The sequence below is a fragment of the Anomaloglossus baeobatrachus genome, chromosome 3 (assembly GCF_048569485.1).
Source record: "Anomaloglossus baeobatrachus isolate aAnoBae1 chromosome 3, aAnoBae1.hap1, whole genome shotgun sequence".
In the NCBI taxonomy this organism is placed as follows: Eukaryota; Metazoa; Chordata; class Amphibia; order Anura; family Aromobatidae; genus Anomaloglossus; species Anomaloglossus baeobatrachus.
Genome location: NC_134355.1, coordinates 400567947 through 400587989, shown reverse-complemented (window position 1 = coordinate 400587989; position 20043 = coordinate 400567947). Strand labels below are relative to the sequence as shown.

Below are 20043 nucleotides of genomic sequence, written 5' to 3'. Positions count from 1 at the left end.
TATGTGCCCTTAACATTTCCGCCATGAAAATTCATTTTGGTGTCATTTTGGAAGGTTTTCTGGTGAGTCCGTAAAAATGGCGTAAAACGCGGACAAAATTGTTCACAGCTGTGACTTTTGAGTGATAAATGCTTCAAGGGGTCTTCCCCATGCTGTTGTCATGTCATTTGAGCACTCTTCGGAGACTTTTGTGCCATTTTTAGGGTTTCTACATGCTGCCGGTGGTCATTTCACAAAAATACTCGGGTCTCCCATAGGATAACATTGGGCTCGTTGCTCGGGCCGAGTACACGAGTATCTTGGGAGGCTCGGCCCGAGCTTCGAGCACCCGAGCTTTTTAGTACTCGCTCATCACTAATAAAAAACAATATTTTAAACAAACAAAAAAAATATATTATTGGCCGCCCTGTTGTTGGGATGCCACATATTTGGCCAGCTGCACTCCGTGTTGCTTAACTGCTGTGGCCAGTGTGCGCTGTGCCGCTGCCAGTGTGCGCTGTGCTGCTGCCACAGTGTGCTGTGTCGCCAGAATCCTCCTGTGTGACGCCTGAAGGTCTTCTAATGTTGGTATTTCTATGGAGGGAATGGTACAACTTAAAAAGGCAAATTATATGTAGATATATCATTTAGAGCAGGGGTCTCAAACACGCGTCCCCCGGGCCGCATGCGGCCCGCCAGTCTGATTTATGCGGCCCGCAGACACCCAGTGCAGAACACTTTATATTTGCCCTCCACTGCCTCCAGTCATTTAGCGTTCGCCAGCCGCACTTTCACATTGCAGCTGCGGCCGGCCGCACTCCCGCATTGGAGAAGCTGCCAGGGAGAAGCAATCAAAGCCGGAGTTCAATCAGATGTCAGGGTGAAGCAATCGAGTGCGGCATTCAACTCGAGCTCAGCAGTGCGACCCGAGCAGCGCTGACGTCAGCTGCTTTGCCGGCGGGTGCAGCGGAAGGAACAAGAGCATAGGGCACGTTAGAACGTTTGTGGTGTGTGTGTATGAAGATGGCTGTGTGTGTGTGTGTGTGTGTATGCTGATGGCTGTGTGTGTGTGTGTGTGTATGAAGATGGCTGTGTGTGTGTGTGTGTGTGTGTATGATGATGGCTGTGTGTGTGTGTTTGTGTGTGTGTATGATGATGATGGCTGTGTGTGTGTGTGTGTATGATGATGTCTGTGTGTTTGTGTGGGTGTGTATGATGATGGCTGTGTGTGTATGTATGAAGATGGCTGTGTGTGTGATGATGTGTGTGTTTGTGTGTGTGTATGATGATGATGTGTGTGTGTGTGTGTGTGTGTGTATGAAGATGGCTGTGTGGGTGTGTTTGTGTGTGTGTGTATGATGATTGCTGTGTGTGTGTGTATGTATGAAGATGGCTGTGTGTGTGATGATGTGTGTGTTTGTGTGTGTGTATGATGATGATGTCTGTGTGTGTGTGTGTGTGTGTGTGTGTGTGTTTGTGTGTGTGTATGAAGATGGCTGTGTGTGTGTGTGTGTGTGTGTGTATGATGATGGCTGTGTGTGTGTGTGTTTGTGTGTGTGTATGATGATGATGGCTGTGTGTGTGTGTGTGTGTATGATGATGTCTGTGTGTTTGTGTGTGTGTGCATGATGATGGCTGTGTGTGTGTGTATGATGATGGCTGTGTGTGTGTGTGTATGAAGATGGCTGTGTGTGTGTGTGTATGAAGATGGCTGTGTGTGTGATGATGTGTGTGTTTGTGTGTGTGTATGATGATGATGTCTGTGTGTGTGTGTGTGTGTGTATGAAGATGGCTGTGTGTGTGTGTGTGTATGATGATGGCTGTGTGTGTGTGTGTGTGTATGATGATGGCTGTGCGTGTGTGTGTATGATGATGGCTGTGTGTGTGTGTGTGTGTGTATGATGATGGCTGTGTGTGTATGTATGAAGATGGCTGTGTGTGTGATGATGTGTGTGTTTGTGTGTGTGTATGATGATGATGTCTGTGTGTGTGTGTGTGTGTGTGTGTGTGTGTGTGTGTGTGTATGAAGATGGCTGTGTGTGTGTGTGTATGATGATGGCTGTGTGTGTGTGTGTGTTTGTGTGTGTGTATGATGATGATGGCTGTGTGTGTGTGTGTGTATGATGATGTCTGTGTGTTTGTGTGTGTGTGTATGATGATGGCTGTGTGTGTGTGTGTATGTGTGTGTATGAAGATGGCTGTGTGTGTGATGATGTGTGTGTTTGTGTGTGTGTATGATGATGATGTCTGTGTGTGTGTGTGTGTGTGTGTGTGTGTATGAAGATGGCTGTGTGTGTGTGTGTGTGTGTGTGTATGATGATGGCTGTGTGTGTGTGTGTGTGTTTGTGTGTGTGTATGATGATGATGGCTGTGTGTGTGTGTGTGTGTGTGTGTATGATGATGTCTGTGTGTTTGTGTGTGTGTGTATGATGATGGCTGTGTGTGTGTGTGTGTATGTGTGTGTATGAAGATGGCTGTGTGTGTGATGATGTGTGTGTTTGTGTGTGTGTATGATGATGATGGCTGTGTGTGTGTGTGTGTGTGTGTGATGATGATGGCTGTGTGTGTGTGTGTGTGTGTGATGATGGCTGTGTGATGATGATGGCTGTGTGTGTGTGATGATGATGGCTGTGTGTGTGTGTGTGATGATGGCTGTGTGTGTGTGGATGATGATTATGATGATGATGGCTGTGTGTGTTGATGGTGATGATGGCTGTATGTGTGTGTGGAGGATGACGATGATGGCTGTGTGTTGATGATGATGAGGATGATGATAGCGGTGGTGGCTGTGTGTGACTGATATTGATGGTGGGTGTGTGAGACTGATGATGATGATGGCGGTGGTGGCTGTGTGTGACTGCTGATGGCGGTGGTGGCTGTTTGTGCCTGATGATGATGATGGTGGTGGTGGTGGCTGTGTGCGACTGTTGATGATGATGATGATGGCGGCAGTGGCTGTGTGTGACTGATGATGGCGGTGGTGGCTGTGTGTGACTGATGATGATTGTGGTGGTGGCTGTTTGTGAGTGACGACGATGATGATGATGACGAGGGCTGTTTATGATGATGATGATGATTGCCGTGTGTGTTTGTATGATGATGATGGTGGCTGTGTGTGTATGATGATGGCTAAAAATGGTTTTGATGGTGACTGGAAGACCGGAAAATGTTACAGCTGGGGGTGGCAGCCCGTACCTGTCCGCTTTATCTGCTCTGAGAATCAAAAATACTGCGGAGCGCTATGTAATTTTTTTAATGCTGTGACAGAGAATGAGTGTCTGTGCTTGGCTGTTGGAATAACCTGGAATCTGCTTATACATTTTGATGCTGATGCCAATCACAGATGCCCACTCTCTTTGACAAATAACTAATATAAAAAAATGATGTTTCGCTTCACGGTATTTTTGATTCTCAGCGCATACTAATGTAGCATTGTTATAATAGTTTAAATAATTGATTAGAAATTATATTGTATTGCATGAAATTTGAAAGGAATGCGGCCCTCTGCCTTAAATTTTTTTTATGTGCGGCCCACTTACTTTGACGAGTTTGAGACCCCTGATTTAGAGGTACATGTTTGTTGTTAAAACTTACGGTTTGGGTGTTCCTCCTCGTCCGGTAAGGATGGGCTGAGGTTCCACCCGAATCCTCTGGCATCACCTTCAGCGGCTAGGGTGAGACAAAACACTTCATAGTACATCACAGCTGGAGAGACTGCTTTATACATGGTGGACTGGAGAGGCTGGCTGCATAATTATTCATGGAGTACTATGGAGGTGTATTCTAATATATGATTGGTTATGTGGGACCCTTTATACTCTTTGTAAAGGGGGCTTTACACGCTATGACATCGCTAATGCGAACTCGTTGGGGTCACGTGATTGGTGACACACATCCGGCCGCATTAGCGATGCCGTTGCATGTGACACCTATGAGCGATTTTGCATCGTTGCAAAAACATGCAAAATTGCTCATCAGTGACATGGGGGTCCATTCTCAAATGTCGTTACTGCAGCAGTAACAAAGTCGTTCCTCATTCCTCCGGCAGCACACATCGCTCCGTGTGACAACGCAGGAACGAGGAACCTCTCCTTACCCGCCTCCCGGCTGCTATGCGGAAGGAAGGAGGTGGGCGGGATGTTACTTCACGCTCATCTCCGCCCCTCCGCTTCGATTGTGCGGCGGTTCATTGACGCGGCTGTGACGTCCCTGTGACGCTGAACGAACCGCCCCCTTAGAAAGGAGGCGGTTCGCCGGTCACAGCGACGTCGCCGTGCAGGTAAGTATGTGTGACATGTCTAGGCGATGTTAGGCGGCACGGGCAGCGATTTGCCCGTGTCGCACAACAGATAGGGGCGGGTACCCACACTAGCAATATCGATACTGATATCGCTGCATGTAAAGCGGCCTTAAGGCTATGTGGGGGCCATTATTGTATTTTGACAACGAAATAGAAGGGGGACAAAGATACAATCAGGGGATGGGGATGTTTTGTGCTGAGGGAAAAAGGCTCTTTCCTTCAGCACCCAGCTTTCCCATGCTGTGCTATACATCTTTCACTAAGCACCCAGCTTTCCCAGGCTCTGATATGGGAAAGCTGGGTGCTGAGTGAAAAATGTATAGCAGAGCATGGGGAAGCACTTTGCCGAGGACAAGATGGATATCAGAACATAGGAAAGCTGGGTGCTGATAGAGGGATTTCAGATCATGGGAAATCTGGGAGCTGTGGGTAAGATAGCTCTATCGTGTCAAAGTTATATGCCCCTATTTTTAACTTTAAAAATTAACGTAAGGCAAACCTGCTCCGATGACATGAAGTGAGGAGGGAGAGACTGAAGGTGGCTCCGGCTGGTGCTCCGCCTCTGCTGGTGGATCCTGCTGTGGCTCCGGGTCTGGTGTAGGCTCCAGCTGTGGCTCCAGGTCTGGTGGAGGCTCCAGCTGCGGCTCCGGGTCTGGAGGTGGGTCCTGCTGGGGCTGCGGCTCTGGATAAAATTATACCTTGTAATATTTGCACATGGGGGTAACTCACAATAAGTACTCTTGTGGTACTACTCATGTGCTGTGTCTCATGTGGGTGTAATTACTCATGTGGTACTACTCATGTTAAAGAGCCACCATATACTGGGCAAAACAATGTTAACACTAGTGCTGAGCGGACCCGGACTGTTAGGCTATGTGTGCACGTTGCGTACAGTCACTGCAGAAATTTCCGCAGCGATCTGAAGAGCACACGTGCGCTTTAAATCGATGCAGAAATGTCCGTAGTGAAAGCCGATTCCATGCGCTCTGCCTGCAGCTCCTCCCATAGACAGAGCAGGAGCTGCCGGCAAAGCGCAGGAAAGAAGTGACATGTCACTTCTTTTTACGCAGCGCTTCGGCAGTAGCAGAAGCACTGCGCTCTAAAACGCCACGTGCGCACGGCCCCTGCACAATCTCCATAGAATGTGCAGGGGACGCAGGACGCATGCAGTTACGCTGCGCTGCAAAGCGCAGCGTAACTGCATGGATTTACGCAACGTGTGCACATAGCCTTAACGTCCAGATCCGCAATGTTTATGCGCCATCCCCGGGCCAGACCCCATTGACTTATATGGGCACTGGATTACGGCGCAGATCGGACTCTTTTATAAATATGTCAGTGATCCGCCAGCCCCAATATTAGTGGACATTCAAACAACTTTAGTTAACACCACTCACCAGGTTGGAGCTGGCTCTGAGAACGGATGCTGGCAATGCGGTTGCTAGACCTGTAACGCAGATCTGAGAGCTTCTTCCTTATTTGTGTAGTTGAACGCTGCACCCCAAATTTACTCAAAAGGCCCCTACTAATCCTCCTCAGCACTGCCTTCTTGTGGAGCACAGGATGGACATGGTGTCCAACACAATCATAATCTCTGTTGTCCACATTTTTAATTAAATATATTACTTCTGCCTCTCCCCAAGCTGATGACCGACTTCTAGCTGCCATATTTCAGTAGGCCACAACAACAACATTAGACCCGCCCAACTCAAATCAGCGCCGTCCAATAGAATTCTAACGTCGACGCAAAGGACTTGCGTGACGCAATTGCGACCAAGAATGGCACCACCGGGGAGGCAGCTGCGTTCGCTACGTGACATGAAATCAGCGATTCGGGCTAGTTTCATGTATTTTTACCACGATATAATAATGTCTGCGTCGGCCATTCTGAATTGTCTGCCATTCTGAATTGTCATTCTCTACAGTGGCCACTGATGCGTTGTCATTCTCTGATTGGCGGCCACTGATGCGCTGTGATTGGACAACTGATGCGCTGTGATTGGATGACCCTGTCTCTATATAAAAGGGAGCGAATTAGCGATTCCAAATGCATTCATCTGGATTTACCTCTGCGTTCCCATCTGAGTCGCAAGTCTGTTCTTTGTGGATCTAAACCATCTACTACTTACTTTGCAAGGTATGTTTGCGAGCTCAAATTGAGATCGTAGTTGCGTTCTTGTATTAATTATATTACTTTTTAAATATTTAATAGTGTGGTATATTATATATTTGTTAATATCAATTCTATGCAATCATGATTGTGTTCTGCATTGTGCTAAGGCTTTTTAGGCTTGCAAGCAAATGGAGGCCTAGGTTTCTATTTGTGTACATAAGCTTTGCCAAGGGCAACCCTTGTTGATTGCCATATTCTTCCAATGCTTGGGCATTTCTAATGTGGTTTATGATTTTTCAGATATGCTTTGCCAAGGGCAACCATTGTGTAGTGCCATGCCTTTCAATGCTAGGGCTTTTCTATTGTGGTTTATGAGTTTTCAAAAATGTTACATGTATTCTTTTGGTAACACTGTTCACTTTTCTGTTTTCAGATGTCTTCTAATAGCCAAGATTTTATTAGAGACTTGCTAGAGATGTATCGCTCCCTGCCCTGTTTATGGAAAATAAAGTCAGCAGACTACAGTAACAGATATAAAAAAAGGGACGCCTATCTCAAACTGGTCGACCTTGTCAAGAAATATAACCCAACAGAAACCGTGGATGAGACCGTGGTTAAAAAGAAAATACAGGCCCTCCGCACAGTCTTTAAAAGAGAATTAAATGAGGTGGAGCACTCATCAAAGTCAGGTGCCGGAACTGAGGAACTATATGTTCCAAAGCTCTGGTATTATGACTTGATGAGCTTCACAAGAGATCAAGAGATTCCTCGTCCACTGGAATCGATGATAACGGTGGAGGAGGAAGAAGAGGCTGAGGTCCGATCACACTCTCCTGTCGGAGATGTAAGTACCTTTTTTTTCTTACCTATAATTAGCATTTAAACTTTGTATTTTGCATACTGTTGAACGACATTTCTTATCCTGTATTACTTCCCTAACGTGTACCCATGTGCCTGCCGGTTAGGATATCCAATGCAAAAACACAAAACTGTATTTGGGTGTTGCTGTAAGTTTTAAAATTATTTTCTGGTTTTGCTTTAACATAATATTTGTCTTCCTTGTGCAGGACCACTTTCAAGATGTGGACACACCAACAGGTGCGAATGATGCTATTACCATCACTCAACATGTAGATTATGCCGAAGAACAGAACAGTCAAGCTGTGCGACAATGCTCATCGCGTAAAAGAGAACCCACCACTTCGTCTTCCAGCTCTAATTCTGCAAAACTTATCGCTTTGGCGAACACAATTTTAAATCAAGAAAAAAATAACGCCAAGTGCGGTTTTACACAATTAGCAGATGAAAGACTAAAGCAGCTGGACCCAATACAAAGAAGGCATGCAGAAAGAGTGATGTTTGAGGCTCTAAATCAAGCAGCAGAGGGGAAACTGACGGACAAATCTACCGTGTTAGACCCAACTCCATTGTCATACCCTTCATGGAATGCCTCTCAAGAGCCTATGCAGAGCACACCAAGGAGGCTTCATCCACATTATCCCATGGGATCGCAATCGACCCAATATTTTCCGATACCTGGTGAACGATGTTCCTTTTCAGACTCTTATTATCAAGATTTGTAGTTTTTTTGGTTTTTTTTAATCTTTTAACATGTTTTGTTTGTTTGCTTGTTGCCTCATTTGTTTAATGTTAATAAACATGTTTTTGGTTTTCAAAATTGTTGCTGCCTTTAATGCATACAGCTTGTAGCTGCCCGAATAAGGCTGGGTAATGTGTTGGGTTGAGGTCCGGTCAGTGAAGGGGTGGTATTCAGCTAGGGGAAGATATGGGTAGATTGACTGAAAAATTTGAAAGTTCTGTGTGTTGAAAAAATGAGAGGGGGTTTATTTCAGAAAGATAGGCACTAGAAATACACACACTTATGGCTTGAACACTGGCAAAAAGTATAACATTTTCAATAATGTCACTGTGATATGCATCATTATACTAACTATAGTCAGGGCAATGGACAATGCGCATGAGTAGTACCACATCAGTAGTACCAGCATACAGTGCCCACATGAGACATAGCACATGAGTACTACCACATGAGAAGTACTGCCATACAGTGCACACATGAGACATTGCACATGACTAGGACCACATGAGTAGTATCACCATACAGGCCACAGGGCCTACACACTACAAGATGCACAAAGCTGGCTCACAGGTCAAGCACAAGTGATACTAAAGTCCTGAGGAAGCAAGACCACTACCATAACTGTTAACTTTCACGGTGGCCAGCACCCGGGAGTGGTTTACAGAGACTGTAAGTAAAAACCCGGCCAATAAGAATCACAAATCAAGGGTTTAAAAATAAATACACATAAACACCTAGGGACTACATCTTTATTACTTCCTCTCACCTCAGAAAATATGCTGATCTTCTGTCTTCTTCATGATGATGCTGCCCGTGCTGTCATAACACGTCAACGCTGCCTTAGTAACCTAACAAGCGGGTTACTATAGCAATGGTGACCAATGAACCAGGAAAACAGAAATTCAAAAGAAGTTATCATACCGGAGCCTGCTCTGATCCGGAGTCGCTGGGTGGTGGCTCAAGCGTCTACGGACCCGGGGGGCCCGGTAGTCCACTCCGATCTGAAAGGGGGCTGGCACTTTAGGGGACATAAGTGTACAGCCAGTGTCGTGTTTTTAAGTTCGTGACACCACCCACGACGCACCAGGACACACACCCACACACACAACAACTGCACATATACACACATAGCAGACACACATGGATACACCGAGCACATACATACATAGCGCACACATAGCATAGCGGGGAGAAGGCCATATATGGAGAATTGGTATTCGTAGTAGACAGGGTAGAAGGTGGCGATGGGGTAGAATGTTCAATTTTTAGCTTTTGAACGATGTTCAAGCAAGGAACGGTTTTACGTTTAATCGCAATCGCACATAGCTGTCACACGATACAACACTAACGACGCCGAATGTGCGTCACTTATGACGTGACCCCGCAGACACATCGTTAGATTTGTTGGTGCGTGTAAACCCCTTTTTCTCAAGTATGTTTAACAAACCTTTTCTCTTGGGGTACCAGACACATGGGGACCCCTTGCCTCAAAGTAGCAGACATGCTGCATTCATTGAAAAAACAAGGCACAAAAAGCAATGCCCAATCAGCAAAATTCTTTGATTTAATTTAAATAGAAGATTATATGGCTTGTGCACAAGGCTTCAACTGTCACTTTGATATGCACTGAGATAACAATGATAGTCAAGTCAATGGACCATACTACAAATGCGATTACACAGCATGGTTTTTGCAAAGAGGGTGTGGATCAAATGCTAATATATGCAAAGAGAAAATAATCCCATTATACCACAGGAGCATATCTGAAATTTACGTATACTCAAGTTTGCATATCAGCCTTTACCAGGGGTAATTAGCTCTTTTTTGCCACCTTCTCCACAAGGCTTCTACTGTCACTTTGATATGCACTGAGATAACAACGATAGTCAAGTCAACGGACAATACTACAAACGCGATTACACAGCATGGTTTTTGCAAAGAGGTTGTTGATCAAATGCTAATATATGTAAAGAGAAAATAATCCCATTATACCACAGGAGCATATCAGAAATTTACGTATAATCAAGTTTGCATATCAGACTTTACCAGGGGTAATTAGCTCTTTTTTGCCACCTTCTCCCTCTGATATGCAAACTGTATTTCTAATGTGATTATTTTCTTTTGAATATATTAGCATTTGATCTACACTGTGCATTGCAATGAACAACTTACGCCTCCTGACCCTATGCCACCACAGCGGGACCATTAGTTCTCTAAATTGTTTTTTGTTTGCTCACAGCAGCCTGGGCTCCTATACAGCATGTTATAATGCTGTATATAACAGCTCTGTGATGGTGATGGACACAGCTTACAGCCCAAAAAAGTGGTGACAGGTTCCCTTTTAAGGAAACCATAAGTTTAACCATACAGTGGTACCTCGCTAATCGAGTAACCCACTTAACGAGAATTTCGCTATACAAGCAAATCTTTCTGTAAATTTGTAACCCGCTTTATGAGAAAGCTTTGCTGTACGAGCAAAATTCTCACCGCACACACTTCCGGTTCTGTACATCCACCACACTCTGACCCGCACTTGCAGTCCACACAAACACACACATGTACGTGCAAACACACACGCACGCACGCACGCACACACATACAGTATTATGCTCACCTTACCTTCCGTTGCACCGCCGGCATCATGGTTCTTGTATTTCCCGGGTACTTCGCGACGTCCTCACGGCGAACTACAAGGCCCAGGAGGCATGCGATGGAACGGAAGGTAAGGTGAGCATATAATATAACATAATATGATTACCTTTCGTTTCATCGCCGGCCTCCTGTGTGCTGTAGTGCGCCGGGCCACTCCAGTCCATGCTGTGTATCTGCATCCATAGCGACGAGGAAGGAACTTCCTGTCACCACTAAGGAAAGGCAGCGCGCTGGTCAATCAGAGGCAAGCGGCTCTGCCTTTGACGTCAGCGCTTTGGCCGGGAAGTTCCTGCCTTGTCGTTATGGTAACATGATACACAGTTCGGCCCCGTACCAGAGAACAGCAAGTACCAGGAGACCTGCGATGGAACGGAAGGTAAGGTGAGCATATAATATGTGCATGTGCATGCGTGCATGTGTGTTTGTGTGTGTTTGTGTGTGTTAGTGCATGTGTGGAATGACAGAATAGGGGATCAGGATGGGACATTTTAGAAGTTGTGGAACGGATCGTCAGCATTGCAATGATTTCCTATGAGGAATCTTGCTTTGCTGAACGAGTACCTTGATTAACAAGCACAGTCCCAGAACGGATTGTTCTCGTTAAGCAAGGTTCCACTGTATAGTGTTCTTGAAAACGTGAAAGAAAAAAAAAACAGTGCCGAAAATATTAAAAAAAAAGGGTGATCCTACCTTTTTATTTTTTTGGGGGATATTATATTTACCATGTTCACTAAATGGTAAGGCTAGGTTCACACACTGCGTTTTTTTGACGCTGCGTTTTAGTGCGTTTTTTGCTGCAAAAACCGCACAAAAACGCACCCGCGTCGAAAAAAACCCGGCAAAAAACGCACGCGTTTTGCTGCGTTTTTGCTCACTGCGTCTTTATGCGTTTTTTATCAGTGAACAAAAAAAAAGGTCTGATGTCATTTCCTTCTTCAATGTGTTCTTCATTCTCCACTAGTGTATGCAGAAGAGCAGACAGCTGCAGAACTACAAGGCTCAGCATATTCCATCCAATAGTGTATGCAGGAGAGCAGACAGCAGCTGCAGAACTACAAGGCTCAGCATGCTCCATCCAGGACTGTATGCTTGAGGGAGAGTCAGGGGGAGCAGACCTACAAGGCTCAGCATCCTCCATCCAATAGTGTATGCAGGAGAGCAGACAGCAGCTGTCGAACTACAAGGCTCAGCATCATCCATCCAATAGTGTATACAGGAGAGCACACAGCAGCTGTCGAACTACAAGGCTCAGCATCCTCCTTCCAGGACTGTATGCAGGATTTCTTTTCCCCCCCCAAACAAAAAAAATGACGTGGGCTTCGCCAGATTTTTGTATGCTAGCCGGGTACAGCAGGCAGGTACGGGCTGCCCCCAACCCCCAGCTGCCTATTTGTACCCGGCTGGGAACCAAAAATATAGGGAAGCATTTTTTTCTTTAATTATTTCATAAATTTCATGAAATAATTTTTTAAAAAAAATGACGTGAGCTTCGCCCAATTTTTTGAGTCCAGCCGGGTACAACTAGGCAGCTGGGGATTGGAATCCATAGTGCAGGGTGCCCATGCTTTCTGTGCACCCCCACTGTGAATTGCAGTCCCGCAGCCACCCCAGAAAATGGCGCTTTCATAGAAGCGCCATCTTCTGGCGCTGTATCCAACTCTTCCAGCTGCCCTGATGCCGGGTGGGTCGCCGGGTAATAATGGGATTAGGGCTAGCTGTATAGCTGGCCCTAAGCCCGAAATTCATGTTGTCCCGCCAATATTAGACATGGCCACCATGAATTTCTAGTAAAGATAAAAAAAAACACAACACACAGAAAAATATTTTTATTAGAAATAAAACACAATTAGTGACTACATCTTTATTGAAATAAAGAACCCCCCTCCGCAGTAATCCTGGGTCAAGGGTCCCGCACCGTCCAATCCGGATCCAATATCATCTGATCGGTTTGCTGCAAGGCAAAGCGATCAGATGATGTGTCAGGTTCTAGGGGCTGAAGCACATCACACATCAGCTAATTGTATAAAAGCCGATTATACAATCAGCTGATGCATCAGTGCAAAAAAAAAATACTCACTTATGTGCTGATTACCGGCAGCTCCTGGAGCGATGTTTCCACCTCTAAACATAATAGAAAATCAACACCGCCCACCAGACTTCAAAGACGACGGGAGAAACGTCATGACGTGATGTCGCACGAGCGCCCACAAACGGCATAAACCGCGTCGCAGCAGTGATCCCGCTAGCGGTTTGCATATAACAGCCCTGAGTACTCTACTGCGATCTGCAATCCAGAACCTTATCGCTGGAAGAAGAGAAAGTCACCGCCCAGTCATAACGTACTTACGATTACCAATAGGAGCAGAGGGGGCGCGGAGAAGGCAACGTAGATGCACGCCTATATGTTGTTAATCGTTCAATGTGACAGGTCTCAGTGACCAACGATGTTGTTGCACAAGTTGTTTATGGATTTCAGGATCGTTGGTGCGTTGTTGTAAGGTTTGACTGTGTGACATCTCACCAGCGACCTCTTAGCAACTTACCAGCGATCCTTATCAAGTTGCGTTGTTGGTTGGGATCGCTTCACAAAAGCTGTTACATCCCTGTTGGATCTATTTAATTATTTTACAAATGGATAACATACCTTCTATCATCTCATCTATCTCTGGAGTAAGTAATGTAAGATTTTCTGCCAGCTCTAATGCTGAAGGAGGTTTAAAATACTGATCTCTGAGTCTCAAATCTGAAAATACTCAGTCCTGTATTTACTAATTATTTTATATGTGCAGTCACATCTTTCTATTTTGTATTTACAAATTCTTCATCATATTCACCTGTCTATATCTGACTTGCATTTGTTGGGTGTCCAATTAGGTGAACATACTTTTTAATGTTTTGGTTGTTAATGTAAAAATAGCCCAAAAAAATAATAGGGAGAGGGATTTCAAATTTGAAAAAAAGAACTATTGAGAGAAGCCTGGCTATGGTGGGTGGATTCTGGGAATGTGTGCGTTGCTATGCAGTTATGTACTTTGCTATTTGCCACTATTTGTATGCAGCATACAACAAAGGTTTCACCCTTCAGGGATTTGAAATTACAAAAATATTTTGAATTTATAAACTTCCTTTAGTCTCACCAAGTTGAATGAAGTCCAAAAATCTCTAATTACCAAAAGCTACTTTAACATAGTAAACCCAGCATAATTACTTGTTCATTTAACGCTCATTCAGGGTTTTTTTGTATGGTTTTTTTTCTTCTGCAGCTGCCCAAGAGATGCCTAGCTCTCACCCTACAGTTATGGGGGCAGCGGTGCCTGTCTCTATCTGCTCCAGCTACTCTTTTGTTTGGAGAATTAATGATAACAGCAATTTAGAAACTGAGCTTAGGTTTGATCACTCCACAATTTAAACAATAATCTCCATCATTGTACGATACATACTGCACACATCCAATATACTGGTTCATTATCAAAACATTCATACAACATGTAATTTCTTCACATTCTTTTAGCATCTTTTGTCTACAAATCCTTCCACAGCAGCATGAACTTTAGCCAGTCTGTATGTTAGTGTACAGATGAACCACCATCTGTCTCTACTTCGACAGGGACACTGGCCAAAGAAATAAAATCAACGGGGACTCCTACTTTTTTCTACGGTCTTTATTTCTCTGACTTTTTCCATGCCTTTTTCCAGTTGGTATAATGTCTATCTGGGTCATTGTTCATGACGCCATGGTTTTGTGAGTGAAGGTATACTCCTTCTATTTCATTGGAACTTCAAATAAATAACATTTGTTTTACGAGCACATGGGAAATCATTCTAGCACACCCGCTGTGTGGTGTACTGAAATTTTCCACTTTATTACATCATGTAACCAGTTTATATAGTACCTCAAACAAAGAAATAACTCCTCTGAACTATGCACAAATAAGAGCAGTAGGGGTGTGCATAAAAATGTGAAACTTCCCCGCCATCAGTGTTAGCTGAGCCCTATGACATCATCTATATATATAATTACCTTATTCTGTCTGTCTGTCTTGCTCCAAAATGACATCATTACAGTGACAACCGTCACCACAGCACGTGTGCTAAAGAGCCTGAGACCAACAGCTCAGCTAAGGCTCCCAGCACACATAACGAGGGTACACATCATGTTACTAAGCAAAGCGCTTTGCTTAGTTACCCGATATTTACCCTGGCTATGTGTGCAAGGAGCCAGCGCTAAGCGTTGTACGCTGGTAACCAAGGTAATTATTGGGTAACCAAGGTAAATATCGGGTAACCAAGCAATTGCAAAGTGTGCAGGGAGCCTAACTGAACAGCCCGAACTACGGGCCGACAGGACGACGTCCGACACTTCCCCGCTCGGCTCCGCGCCCCCCTTGCACTCCGCATGTATACACACACACAAACACACACCTGGATAGTCACCTGTCCCCAGCCAGACAGTCCCCGGCACTGACTTCCTCAACGCCATGGGCCCGCTCGGCTCCACCCACCCCGCAATACTTCTGTTGTGAGGCATCCGTCACAGTGCATTGTGTGACGTATGGGACGGATGCGTTGCAAATAGTGTGCTAATACAGTAACAGATTCCTGTAAAAGAACGTTTTTTTTTGTTCTTTCGCCGGGAAAAGTAGATTTGCAGTTTGCAGTCGGGAGGAGAGAGAGAGAGAGAGAGAGAGGTGACCGCAAATCTCCTGAGTGACCGCAGTGAGCCGCGCGATCAGCTGTGCCGTCACTCAGGTGACCCACGGCCACAGCTGCAGTCCTCCACTCGAGAGCTGTGTCCGCGGGTCACCTGAATGAGGGCACAGCTGATCGCGCGGCTCACTTTAGTTGCTGTGTGGAGCTGATAGAGAGCGGTCATGTTCTACTGCCGCTCCTGTCAGCTTCATGTAGCAGAGCTGAAAGAGTCGTGGGACCTCTGTGGATTATGTCGGACCTGGAGGGGTATTTGGCGTTTTAATAAAGTGGTAAAAGAGGGGGTTTTTTGTCTTTTATTCCCAAATAAAGGATTTTTTCTGGTGTATGTGTTTATTTTCTTTAACTTACAGGTTAATCATGGAAGGTATCTCGGGGAGACGCCTGCCATTATTAACCTAGGACTTAGTGGCAGCTATGGGCTGCTGCCATTAACTCCTTATTACCTCGATTGCCACCGCACCAGGGCAATTCAGGATAAGCCGGGTAGAGTCCCAGGACTGTCGCATCTAGTGGATGCGGCAATTCCAGGCGGCTGCTGGCTGATATTGATAGGCTGGGGGGCTCATCCCCTTCCTGAGAATACCAGCCTTCAGCCATGTGGCTTTATCTTGGTTGGTATCAAAATTGGGGGGGACCGCACGTTATTTTTTTTTTAATTATTTATTTATTTTACTGCACGATATAGACCCGCCCACCGGCGGCTGTGATTGGTTGCAGTGAGATAACTGTCACTCAGCGTGGGGGTGGGTCTGACTGCAACCAATTATAGGCTCTGGTGGGCAGGGGAAGCAGGGAATACGAGATTGAATAATGAGCGGCCGGCATTTTCAAAAGAGGAAAAGCCGCTGGAGCTTTGTGACAGCCGTGTATGAGAGAGGGGGGAAGGAGACCAGGAGTGATTTTAAATGATTTAAATCATTCTGCTGGACATGCTGAGCATGCGCAGTAGAACATGATGGAATTTGTCAGTGGATTCCGCCGCTATGCGCATAGCAGCGGAATCCGTCACCATAGGCAATCATTAGACACCTTGGCGGATTCCAATGGAATCTGTTAATGTGCGTCATTTTAACCACCCAAAAAACGGTACATGTAGCGTTCCCTCCGCCTGACGCTGCGTCAAAATAATGACTCAGCGTCGTCCAGCAGATGCAACGCAGACACTTGCGTTACAGTACATCGTCAATACAAGTCTGTGGAGAATAGCGCAGTGCGTTAATGAACTGCGCTATTCTCCATAGTGGCGGATTGCGCTGAACGCAAGTGTGAAAGTGCCCTTACCCCGCAGGATGGGGGCACATGTCAGGATGGTGGCTGCACCATGATGGGGGCACATACCAGCATTGGGCTACATCACAGCATCAGCATATTTTTACTTAACTTTACACTGTTCATGGCCTTCTTTCATTACAAGCCATGGACATCATTAAACATTAGACTCATCTATTAAAACTGATCCTTCTGTTATTTGTAATTTTAAAACCAATAAACAATTATAAGAATACTAAATTAAACCTAACCCTTCCAGTCCATTCATTAACTTATTATTCAATCTGCTAACCTATATACACATTCTAGACTACCCGATACGTTAGAATCGGGCCACCTTCTAGTTCAGTTATAAGACAAGATAGTTTCTTTAAGAACAAAATGTATTCTATTCTCTCACAGTGTCTTATTGTAAAGAGTAGGAGAATCATCCTACTCTGTACTAAAACTCTGCCAGTCACACCCACAAGTTGCTTATGTAAATGGCTCAATGTGCTCTCAGCGCAAACGTATTCCTCGTATTTTACATATTCAAGTTTTCCCTTCTTTACCCGTGGATGATGAAGGTCTCCTCAAAAAATCCATGTGACGCATGGCCTAAATTTTTCCAAACGTTCTGATTGACGTAGATAAGAGGAATCTTGATAGTCTTGAGGAAAAAATAAGTCTGAAAGATAAGTCTTAAGATAAAATAAAACAGAATCTCAGCTCTGAACAGATTACAACATTTGATCATGATTTGGATGCATCTTTTGTGAAATGGGAAACAGATTCAATAACATAAAACTGAAAAATTTCAGTGAGATGTGCAGGACTATCAACTTAATAAGGTTTATAAATGGAGAACACACCCTTTTCCTAGAAAAATCTGAATCCATTACTTCACTAGCCAGTTATACCTCTCAATAATCCAGTAACAGAAATTTAAATGTATTTTCAGATGAATACTATCTCTACAACACCTGGAATAAGGCAAGTAAATGCAAATTGATTTCCAACAGAGAACATGAACATGGAGATGGTGGCTCTTTGAAGGTAATTAATCTATCTAAGATTGATCTCTCCTAATTTTTGTTCTTTCACTGGGTCTGGGTTTCAGTCCCTCAGCAACATTTGATTACTTTTTTGCTATCAAGAATACTTTCTTATTTGCAAGGAAATTGCTTCTAAAGAAATATCATGCCAATAAACAACCTTATCATCTGTTCTCAACAGAAGAGGAATTGGTGGTGTTATAAACGCGAGAAGAACTTTTCGCTGAACAAATGAAAAATCCCAGGTAATTTTCCTGATTTTCTGAGGAAAAATTACACTTATTTTTCACCCCTTTTATTTATTCCTTCCATTGACATTTTTTTTCAGTAGAGTATGTGAAGATTTCTTTAACTTATCCTCTAATAGGCCACATGACATTCTTACATCATATGAAAGACTAGCTGGATGAATTGTGCACAATGAAGAGTGCTGTTTGTAAACCAGCTGACAAGGGTGGTAACATAGTGGTTTGCCAGTTGAACTATATGAGAAGGATGCCACCAGACAGCTCAGTGATCCTAATTGCTATCAGTGCCTGACGAACGATTCCACCCTCCATTACTTTTAATCCTAGACCAGGCCTTTGATTTGAGTTTAATATAAAAAAATCTGGTAAGGATTGAAGGTTCAACAACTCTCGATTCCTACATTGCAACTCCTACCCAAAGTCCACAAAAATTTACAAGACCCCACAGGATGTCCAATTGTCTCTGGAAATGGCAGTTTAGCAGAACCCCTCTCTAGACCTCTGGATTATTATCTCAAACCAATTGTGAGGGAATTGCTCTCTTACATGAGAGAGTCTACAGAGGTCCTCCAAAGACTGGATGGTGTTCACATGGACCAGATATGTATCTGGTGATGTGACACTGAGTCTTTATATACTTGTGTAGCACATGAGCACAGCCTCACTGACTAGTGATTTTTCTTACGTGGTTGGGGTTTTTTTTCCAATCAAGTGGTTGAATTACTTATAATGCTGATGGAATATATACTCTTTCACAATTACTCTGACAAGCAAAAGGGTTACAATGTTTTAAGCTTTTGAATTTCAGGCTACATATCTAACTATCCACTACAGCTTTGAGCATGAAATGACCTTCATTTTAAAGACAATCATTTTGGCTATCTCATGCATAAATTTGTCTTGTAAATATTTAGCATATAAATACTTATACTGATTCTTGTCATGTCATTGTATTGTTACTGTTTTGCTCCTAAAAATCTAAATTTAATTTTTAATAATTTGTTAGTATTTTGTAAATCCATCTTTGGCTTTCAACACTGCCTGAATCCTTCTGGGCATGCTCTAGATCAGATTCAAGCATGTCTTGACCGAAATCTGATCCCAAGTCTCTTTTACATGGTGTCATACGGCGTTTTGCACAAACTTCGCCAGCTGCCATGGCAGCATTGGACTCCGTTCAGATAGAAGATTCTGCCACTCTGCTTGATGGTTTCTCTGGTGTCTGCGATCAGCACAAGCAAACTTGGGCGTCGACCTGCTGTGTGCTGATTCATAGGCAAGAGTTTATCTCTGCTTATCTGCTTGCTAATTTAATTACATGTTGTGAGGTGACCTATCACATCTGCTCCCCTCCTATTTATAATGCTGGAATCCTTCTACCCATGTAGTATCCTATTTGTCTGCACATGTTACCTGTGCGTGATTAAAGGCATCTCACTCTCGTCCTTTGGGATGTTTGCAGCCTTTGAGTGTCCCTAGTCAACCTTGGACAGACATTTCCGTGGACTTTATTATGGATTTACCTTCTTCTTCTGGTAATATTGTTATTTTGGTGGTGGTGTAAAGGTTTTCAAAGACACATTTTATCACCTTATAGCCATTATTTAATCCAAAGACTTTAGCCCAGGTGTTTATTTTTGAAATTGTCAAACTACAGGGAGTCCCTGATAGAGGAAATTTGTTTATTTCCAACTTTTGGAGAGCTTTCTGCTCTAAATTAGGTTGTAATCTATCTCATTCCTTGGCATGTCACCCTCAGTCCAATGGGCAAATTGAATGTGTGAATAAGAATTTGAAACAATATTTGTGTTGTTTTGTTTCAGATAATCAGGAAGAGTAATCCTTGTTCCTTCCTCTCACCGAATTGCCATCAATAATCGCCGCCATGAATCTTTTGGCATATCTCCTTTTTTTGTGTCTATAGTCATCATCCCCAGTTCCATACATTTCAGGAGGGGCGCTCATCAGCAGTACTTGAGGAGCACCAATTGATCTCACCATTATCATCTACATGGGAGAGGGTTCAGCAGCTGACTGTAGATGTGTGCCTGGCCCGAATCTGTGTGCCGGTGATCTGGTGTGGTTATCTTCAAGAACCATTAAGCTTAAGATACCTTCACTGAAGTTAGGACCTCGGT

At 44.2% G+C, this 20043-nt stretch overlaps 1 long non-coding RNA gene across 1 annotated transcript; it reads right to left on the bottom strand.

Annotated features, from left to right (window-relative positions):
* Positions 1-516: 516 nt before the first annotated feature.
* Positions 517-5059, bottom strand: LOC142295338 (uncharacterized). Its single transcript, XR_012751428.1, has 3 exons — positions 4779-5059; positions 3574-3648; positions 517-573 (listed from the first exon to the last, which is right to left on the bottom strand). It is a non-coding gene; the product is annotated as an uncharacterized LOC142295338 (long non-coding RNA).
* Between the last annotated feature and the right edge of the window lie 14984 nt (positions 5060-20043).